Here is a 10,295-nt window from a genome sequence, read left to right as displayed (position 1 = left end):
CGTTTTCATTCAATCGAATTGAACTCAATTAGGCTCCAATTGACTAGATTGTCTTTTTGACATCTAGAATTTGTACAAATCTAATCCGATCATTCTAAAACACTTACTAATGATACTACGAGGTTCAACGAGTGTGATTTAAGTACGCCACCTCATTTGACCCGAGGTGGGCCCGCTGTTCCCGAACTTACTTCTATTATGCAAATGAATGATTTTTGAACAATATTTAAAAGAAAACGTTTTGGCTACTCTTCTATTTATTACTTAAAAACTGTTTTAAATATTCCCTTAAGTTCTATGACGTGCTTTGATATGTACCACGAATCCGAACGTTCTGTTCTGACATAATCTGTCGTGATGTCCGAAAGGTATGTACTATGACTCAGTCCGATTTCATTGATTTGATTTGTTATTCGATATGCCTCATTGAGTCTCCGGAAATACATATGTCATTCTATTGCATTTAGTTTCTCACTACTCCACTCGTGGATGCCTCAATGCTTCCTTCACTGAGCCCGGGCCAGGATATGTTATCAAGCGCCTCCTCTGCATTGTTCGCCGTGCCTCGGTGTGAGGGGGGTATGACATGTACATGGGTCCGAGTATGATGTGCCATGTACATATATTCGATATCCGATGATGTGATGTGATGTGGCCATTTGGTATGTTATGATGTGTTCGGAGATATTCCCTACTCTGAAGTATGATGTGTTTTGGCGCCGGAGACGGGGGCGCCTATGCTCGTTCATAGCAGTCCCGTAGCGGGCCGGCTTTGGCATATGTTTTCTGCATGCATTACTTATGATCTCTGATATGCATTTTTGATTACCTATGCATCTCGTTTGTTTTCCGCACATTCTGTTCTGATTTTAGTTTTATTTATTTCCCGGTCCACTAGCTTTACATATTCGGTACATTTTTTTGTCGACCCCTTTCTTCGGGGGCTGCGTTTCGTGCCACGCAGGTACCGACGTTTGATTTGCTGATCCGCCCGCCTAGGCTATCTGTTCAGCTGTTTGAAGTGCTCCCTTGTCCGGAGCCCATACCTTGGTATAGACTTTTCTGTTACATTTGTATATCATTATCCTGGGTACGACGGGGCCCTGTCCCGTCATATGATTATGTTTTGTTCTGTAGAGGTCTGTAGACATGTAGTGTGGGTTCCGTATATGCTTGTGAGCTTTGCATACGTTTAGAGCTTATCTATGTTTTGTGACGGCCTTATCGGCCTTCGTGCGTCATGCCCACTCGATTCGTTAAATTATTGTTTCTGTTTATCTTTAATATTTTACTAGTTTAGGATAAGGTACGTACGAGTGCCCAATTAGGGCACGAGTCGCGGCCTGCGGAGTTGGGTCGTGACAGTGAAAGCCCCCAGATCTTCTTTCTTTTGAACGGCGGGGGTTGAAATGATAGAACTAACAAACTGGGTGACACTCACCATTTCATATTTGGTTGTTCTCTTCATTGTTATCAAACCCTTCAAAAACTTGGCAAACCCTGGCATCTCCTGAAAAGCAACCAAGAAGGGAATATTCATTGACAATTGCTTCAATTGATCATAGAGTTTTTGACATTTGGCATCTTAGGTTCTCTTGATCAACCTTTGAGGGAATGGAGGTGGAGGCTTAGGAAGCACATTTTCCTTACCTTTATCATTCCTCACCTCTTGAGCCTTTGAACTCTCAGGAACATTTTCAATTTCAACAACACTTAGCACTTCAACTTGTACCCCATCTTCTACTTCAACCACCTTCTCACTCTCACTTTGAATTAGTTTTCCACTTTGAGTTGTAATAACCATGCAATGAGAATTTGAACCACTCTCGGTATCCTTTGGGTTCATTATTGTGTCACTTGGGAGTTTCCCTCTTTGCTTTGGATTTTGCTCACGAGAAAGGTCTCTTATTTGCAACTCTAACTTTTGAATTGGAGCGGTATACGAGCCCACTATTTCAGTCATGTTTTTTATTGAAGTGTCAGATTTATCTTGATTTGCCAAAGCCCATTCACGCATACTTTCTAATCTAGAATTGCCCTGATCATTCGAAGGACTCTCTCGCCAATGTTGAGAGTTGGATTATTAGAGTTTGGTAGAATGTAAGGGTTTGAAATCTAGTTTCCAAAGTTGTTGTTGTTGTATTTCCCTTCATTTGAACTACCTTTCATTTTTTCTATATTGGTACCTTGATATTTCGATTAAGGTCTCCAGTGATTTTGATAATCGGACCCTTGATAGTTTTGCCTTTAATAACCCCCTTGAGAATTGTTGACATAGTTTTCCTCTTCATATTGCATTGGAGGCCCTTCTTGGTAGTGACCATCTTGAGGTTGGTACATGCCATTCGGCAAATGTTACACTTCTTCTACCACATTTACCTTCTTCGCGTCTCCATCCATGAACCTTTTTGTTAACAAGTTGATGTTGATAGCAAGTTGAGCAATCGTTTGATCTCTTTCTTGATTTTCCTTTACCATAATAGTCAAAGAATGAGACCCATACGCCATACCACCCGTGCCGCCCGAGTGCCATGCTTGATTATGTGTAGCAAGTTTGTCAAGAAGCTAAGTGATTCGTGCAAATGTCTTTTCCATGCAATATCCATTAGCCACATTGTTTGCCATGGACTAGGTCATAGGATCCAACCCTGTGTAAAACTTCTCCCAACAATATATTCTCCGGAAAACCATGATTCAGAGACCTCATCAAGTATTGTTTGAACCTCTCCCATGCTTCAAAAATTTATTCCACCAGATGTTTCTTGAAGTAGAAAATCTTGTCTCGAAGCTCATCCTGTTTTCTCAGTGGATACCATTTCTTGAGAAAGACACTCACTAGCTCAACCCAAGTGTGAATGGAGTTTGGGGGTAGATTGTGAAGCTGTCTTCTTGCTTCACCGATCAACGAGCATTTGAGCACCCTCGACCTTATAGCATCCTCTGGCCCATGGTTCTACTTATCACCCCAATAAAGTTCTTGAGATGTTGATGTGGGTCATCATTAGTGGAATTCTAGAAAAGACCCTTAGCTTTTACCATCGGATAGATGCCATTGTCTATTTTGAACATGGTTGCATCAACTATCGGAGGAAAAATCGCATCTGCATAATAAATTTCTTGAACCATATCTGCAAATACATTTTCCTCCTCATTTTCGGCCGGTGGCGCCGGGACTACATTTGGTGCCCGAGCTGCCTGTGCCCCTCGTCCAGCCATACTCACTTGGTTCACAAAACAAAGTAAACAAGGTATGATGGAATAGAAAAAGACTTAAAGTAGAGCACACACTATTTAGTAATTTTAAAACCGTATTTCTCGACAACGGCGCCAAAATTTGATATGCTTAAATTACACTTCTATAAACGATGTAAAGTGATCGATGTCAAATATAGTAACCCAAGAAGGTTGAGGTCGAATCCCATAGGGAATATGGTGTGAAAAGATTACTTTGAGTAGTGTGTTACTTGACTTTAGTCGTGATTCTATTCCGATAAGTTGTAAAAGAGTTTGGTATTTCTATTTCGCTATCTGACTTAAGATTACTTTTGGTAAGAAAAAGCAAGGTTTTTCCCCTTTAATGAAATGTAATGCTATTGGTGTTAATATGATATATTACTAATGGGTCATTGTATGGTATGAAATTGATCTCTAAATGACTATCCAATATTTAGAACAGTTGAATAGTATTTCCTCTTTATAATTCTCCCAAATGCAAAAGGGTTAAACTTAAGAATGGTCAATAAATGCCAAGTGAACTCATCTCATTCCTAAGCAATTCTATTAAACGAGAGTTAACGCCACGAGTTCTTGCTATTCATTTCTACCAAACCCTAACCCACTTTTCAAAGTAAAAAAAGAGTAAATGGCATGGATTAATGTTTGCAACCACCAACCAACAATAAAGGAAGTGGAATTAATAGAAACCAACAACCCATAATTCATATATATTCAATGATAAACACCCATTAACATAGCGCCCATCATTGTGTCGACAACCTTAGTATTTAAAATTAGATACTCATGGCTAAAAGTTCAAAACAAAGCATTAAAAAAAATACTGAAAGCTTACAATGAATGGAAGAGGACAAAAAAATATGGAATATTCTCCTCAAAAGCTTCAAAGTAAAGTGTATTCAATGCTATGGAAAGTTGGGACTAAATTCTGAACGAGATGACCCACTGTTACGGTTCACTTTTATGCGGGTGCATAAAAGCTACTTCGAGGTTGTTGGTGCTCTCATTGGATTTAGTATTTTTAGAGTCGCCACCTAATTTATTAAAGGAAAACTAGAAAAACTGGATAAAAGATTTTTCAAGCAAGAGAGAAATCTTTTGATACCAAAGTTCAAGGTAAGGGTTCTGGTGATCCCCTAGGGAAGGTTTTACGCACCCTAGTATTAAAAATCTGTAGAATACGGTTGACCTACGAGCTTCAATGTGTGATTTTGTAATTATTTGCTTAAGAATTGCTTAAGTTTCTACAAAGTGTCATTTTTATTCATATCATAATTTCAAGAAACAATTAGGCAAAAAGTCCCCTTAGAAAAGGGGGTTTTGGGTCTAAAAAATCCGCATAAGTGTTCAATTCACTTTATTCTTGGGACTAGGATACACCCAGAATTTCTCCCGAGTAGAGTCACTACTATGCTAGTCCTAATAAAATGGATTTAGTTCTTATGGGTTTTTATTACACATATATAAAAAAAATACGGAGTATATATATATATATATATATAATTGAAAGTTTTATTAAGCCCATTTTGATTCATTGAAGCTCAATAAGTCAACTTATATTCATACCCAAAGCCATCTTATCTCAATTCAGTCCAATTGGATCTCCCTTTGTTTTTGGTCCATAGTGTTTTGGGCTTCTCAGCCCAACAGTTCAAAAAATCATTTAAGTCCAGTTTCAAAAGAATCTGTTTTTGCTTCAAACAATCCTGAGTCTTCAAACTTTCATATTTCCAGAATGAGTACAAAATTGTTTGAAGTGTTTTCATTAAGATAATTTTGTTAAAAAATAGTCTTTAAGTATTTCTTCATTTTTTGCCTCAAATTCCATTTTTTAGGTGGTTCAATAAACAATACGATTTCAGCAGTTGGGCTTAAGGCCCAAAACAGTTTAAGCAGCCACCGTTTCATTGCTAAATTCTACAAAAGGGGACTGAGGGCCCAAATCATTTTCCACTTAGTCATTTGTTTTTTAAACCAATTAACCCCGTTCAATATCGAACCAATTTTGGAAAACTTATTTAAAGAATTGGATTAAGTGTCAATTTCGTGCAAATGTGATATTAGCTGAGTTTCGAAAGATTTAGGTGACTTCCTAAAATACTAAGTGTTGTTTCCTAAGTTCTACACATGCATAAGGGTTTCATTATTTACACATTCAGTACATATACAATATATATACATGCCAGGTATATATGGAGTAGAGAAGAGAAGAAAGTAAATCTTTAACTGATGGGACCACCCAAGCCCATCAGTGCCATTTTCACCCATGACTGGGCCTTCAAAGTAGCAATATTTGCTTTCCTTTTCAATCGGACTCGATAGAAGAAGGTAGGTTGGGCCTCAGGCCCAGCAGGTTTCAAATGCGTAGAAGACGCCCCAAATGGCCCAGTATGCAGTCATATAAGGCATAAAGAAGATATAATTAGGAGATGTTCAAAGTTTATATGCTAAGCCATAACAAGAAAACCAAGCATAATCATCTATATACATATATGCAATCACATATTCAGCTTATTAAGTCAATACTTCACGGGGATTGGGCCTAGACACAGATGGTCCAACTAATTTAAAACGTGCTGGAGACAAAGAGAAGAAAAAGAAGCAAAAAGCCCAAATACTAGTTCACAAAAAGGGAAAGCAACAAAGGTAAACACACTAAGGCCTAAGTAAGGCAAGCAAAGACATTCAACAAAAATCCATATTCTTTAAACACATGGGCATATTATAATACCAAATACACCTTGTATACATCAAGTATACCAGCCCACATACACTAAAGGGCATACAGGACCTTCGAGTATACTTAATATGTTTGGGATATACCTTCAGTATATACATTTTATACTTGCACAGATCATTATGCCAATTCAGCAAGAAAGACTTATCATACCACCATACATCCAATGAAATTCTAGGACCATTTTCAATACATCAACAATGGTATACCCCACATATACTTCAATATACAGGTCCTTATCTACCAAAAGTATACAAGAGCTGTATACTTTAAATATACTTGGGTATACCTTATGCATTTTGAAAGATCAATTTTCAACTCAAATAAGACATGCTTGGTTTTACTTCATACACTAGTCCTTCAATCAGAGTGTATTAAACTCACATTTCAGAGGGAAAAAGCAAAGAAGTAATCAGATATGATAGGCAGAGTGTATAGAAGAGATGCATAAAAAACAGTGAGGTGCTACATGCTTTAGATATGCATCATTCATGGTTTTCTTTACAAATATCCTACTTGTTTCACTACTTAGAGGGTCCCATGAGGTGTGAATCCATATGGGGGAACCCCAGCAGTCTAGAACAAGGAAGACTAGGCTGAGTTTGACTAGAAACTCAAAGCTTCCTCACCCCTCCTCTTGACCCTAGGTAAGTCACACCCAGAGTCACTCAACCTCAAGTGACAGCCTCTTATAGTTCAACTATGCAAGATGCAAATCCTTAATTTAGCTCACATCAAGTAGGAAGGCTCAGACAGACAATAAACAGAAGTACAGATGCAAGATCTCAGGAATCTAATTGCAATAAGGGTCTTTAGACATAACTGGATCAGTCATGAAAAGGGCAGAGGTGCAAACAGGATAAACAAGCAACATCAAGTAGTTCATTTTTTGGGATAATCTTATATGATCACAGATAACTAGGGCAGGTATGCTTTTCATAAGTGTTTTAAGCGATAAGTAGACATGTATCACAACACAGTGCTAATCAGAGCTAAAGGGGCATTGGCATATTTTCAGATTCACAAACAACTTTCATGCAACATTTAACTCAGGAAAATAGTTTAAATGACAGACATACATTTAATCAAATAGGATCATTTAGCTACTCATGTCCCAACTAACATACTTCATGGTCAAAACAAGGCAAGACAAGTATAGATAGACCTTTTAAAATTATGTTTAACATACTACATGTCCATAGCAAGCAGAGGATAATATAGGGGTTCAAGCCAGAGTTTTTGAACTTAAGGAGATCACAGGTTCAACCAACTAAGACCAAAGCCAAACAATACAGAGTAATAACATGCTTTTAGACCCTCTTACTCACAGGAAAGCAACAAACAAGGACTCAAACAAACTAATCCATAGAAGCATTTTTAATTGACTGCATTAGGGCAACATATTTAGACCTCTAGAGCTTTATGCAACACATTAGTGACAGGATCTGAGTGATATTGAATATAGGCAGGTTATCACAGAAGGTTCACATGTATAAACATGGTTATCAGGCATACAACATAGTTCACAAAGTCCTTTAATAACACAAGTAGATCTTAATAGGTACAATACTCAGATAAACATAGCTTAAAGTAGCTGACATTAGGTTCTTAAGACAACAAAGACAGATTCAAGCAAATGACAGCAGGACACAACTTCAACATAAAAAAAGAAGGCCAAATACATAGACAGCCCCCTAAACTTGTCATAATTTTCCATTTAGACACCTAAACTGAAGTGGTTTCCTAATAAACACTCAAACTACCATCAAAGTGTGTCTATTGGACACAAAATGCTGACATGGCATGTGTTGTGTTACTCACCCACCATTTGAGCACGTAAGCTATATGGATCTGTGGACCTAACTTTTCTTTTATTGTTTATGTCGTCCCTAACTTCATCTTTTTAAACAAAAAAATTACTTTTGCCAAATTCATTCCTCTCCATTTTGTGCCCTTTTTTTTTTTTTTTTTCTCCAGCAAGTTACTACCTTTCCATCAAGCCAATTTGTTTTATCCAAAGAATACGGAGCGAATTTTTTTCCCTGTTTGTCTTATCTTATTTGGTATTTACTTTTGTCTGTTCCTAACTTGATAGACCCAAATCCATGAATTTGAAAATTTCTCTTAAAAATAAAATCAATGGACTTTTTCATTCTTTCAATACGCTCACTAGACAACAAGGACTGAAATTTTTCTACTCTTTTGAAAGAACTAAATAAACAAATTTTGATTTTCCATTCTGCTACCCTTGTCAAACAACATGGACATGATTATACAAAAAATAAGGTTTCGAAAGAAAAGAAGCCATTAGTTAATGATATAAATTAGTATAAACTTTTCAAATCGAATTAATCTGAGTATATATTATGTTACGAGTAGATGTCAAATCCATTATGTATCTGAAATCCTTGACTTACGGAGCACAAAAAAAAAAAAGGAGTAAAGCCACCCTATTCTCCTTCCTCAAAGAACTGGTATCTAGAGAAGAGGAAATGGAAAGTACAATATGAGGGGAAAAGAAAAGTCGAGGAAAGGGGAGTTAGTGGGTCTAGTTGTGGGGATTATTAAATTTAAGGTGGATTTATTTTAATTGATGTGGATTTTTTTAATTGGTTACTCTGCCACGTAAGCAGTATTTGAGCTTCACGCTGTGATTTTTTTTTCTTGGAACTGAGTTCTTAGTGTCTAATAGACACACTTTGATGCTAGTTTGAGTGTTTGATAGGAAACAACCTTAGTTTAGGTGTCTAAATGGAAAATAACGACAAGTTTAGGGGGCTGTCTATGTATTTGGCCAAAAAAAAAAAAGAACTAAAACAGGCATGATATCAAATAATCTGTCCATTTATATACTGAATCTGCCTAAATTAGTTTTAAAAGCGGGTACTATACAAGAACTAAACTAAAATACTCTTTAAACATGACCAAGTTTACCCAAATGAACACATAATACCTAAACAAAACCAAATACTTTAATACCATCAGCCCCATTCACATACTACTTAACCTATATGAACAATAAACTACTTAACAGATGAATCAAACAACTACATTATATACTTAAACTAAAATAGAAAATGAACTAACAAACGCATACTAATCACATAATTAACATCAGGCCAAGCACATAATCAACAACAAAGTAATTTAAAACAAATAAATGCTACAAAAATAAAAGGGAAAGAAGATTACCTTTCTTGTGTGAAGCCTTGAATCGAGATTGGACTTGGAAGACTCTAGACCTCCTTTCTTCAACCCCAAATTGTTCAAAAAGCCACAGAAACCCACACAAGAACAGAAAACAAGCTTTAAAATTTTAACTAAAAACTCAAACTCTTAAAGTCTCAAAGCAAAATGCTAAGAAACTTAGGTATTTCGAGTATTGTGTGAATATGTGATGATATTCAGTGTGTCCAAGTCTATCTAAAATGGTAGAAATGGGGTTCTTTATATAGAACCCCAAATCTGAAACCTTTGCCCTAAATTTTGATGTGGGATAATCAAATTGGGGGGAAAATCCCTCTTGGTTTCCCCCTCAAATAAACCACATCCAATGAAATTCATGGATTAAAAAATGAATACAACAAAACCCTTAAGAGTTCAATCCTATTTGACCAGTAATTTGCAAAATAAATAAATAAATAAATAAATAAATAAAAGCAAAGTAATACCTCGTTTGGTTGAAAACTCAGTGGAGAGAGGGGGTTAGCATTAAATGCTTACCCCAATTGACTATGACAAAGCTGGAAAAGGCGACGTACGCCTGTATTTTTGCCATTATCGGCAAAGTGACGCATGAGAGAGGAGCGAGGGTGGGGCGGTGCACTAGGGTTTACTCGAAACCCTAAAGGCTTCAACTAAATGAGACCTTAAAGGTCTGTTTGGTGAAGTTGTGTGTATAAGTGATGGAAGATTTAGGCCAGGTCTGGCCTTATTGGGCGGGCTCAGTCCAAATTTTAAGAGAAATGGGAAGGAGCCCGATATACACATATATATATATACATGATATATGTGCATATGTGTATATATATTGTACATGCTTATATAAGGAGGGGTAAAAACTGCAAGTTTATGCAATAGCCATAATTCGAAGTTTATTCATAACTTGAACATTTCAAAGTATGGCCACATTTAATCTAGCTAACCTAACTAAAGACTAATTTTGTAGAATATAACATAATTGACTTAAATCATGTAATTTGGCTATTTCAAATATAGCCATAATTACCACGTAGCAAGCAATTAAACACATAGCAAGCAATTGGCTATTTCACATTACAACCACAATTAATCACATGGCTAATTGTAGTTAATTTGAACATAA

At 36.6% G+C, this 10,295-nt stretch overlaps 1 long non-coding RNA gene across 1 annotated transcript; it reads right to left on the bottom strand.

The window, feature by feature from the left end:
* Positions 1 to 3,929: 3,929 nt before the first annotated feature.
* On the bottom strand, positions 3,930 to 9,816 carry LOC132056824 (uncharacterized). The gene is made up of 2 exons (XR_009414961.1): positions 9,643 to 9,816; positions 3,930 to 9,216 (listed from the first exon to the last, which is right to left on the bottom strand). It is a non-coding gene; the product is annotated as an uncharacterized LOC132056824 (long non-coding RNA).
* Positions 9,817 to 10,295: the final 479 nt, after the last annotated feature.

This window comes from Lycium ferocissimum, chromosome 5, assembly GCF_029784015.1.
Source record: "Lycium ferocissimum isolate CSIRO_LF1 chromosome 5, AGI_CSIRO_Lferr_CH_V1, whole genome shotgun sequence".
Classification (NCBI taxonomy): Eukaryota; Viridiplantae; Streptophyta; class Magnoliopsida; order Solanales; family Solanaceae; genus Lycium; species Lycium ferocissimum.
Note: the sequence above shows the minus strand (reverse complement) of the source record. Positions and strands in the feature narration are given on the sequence as shown.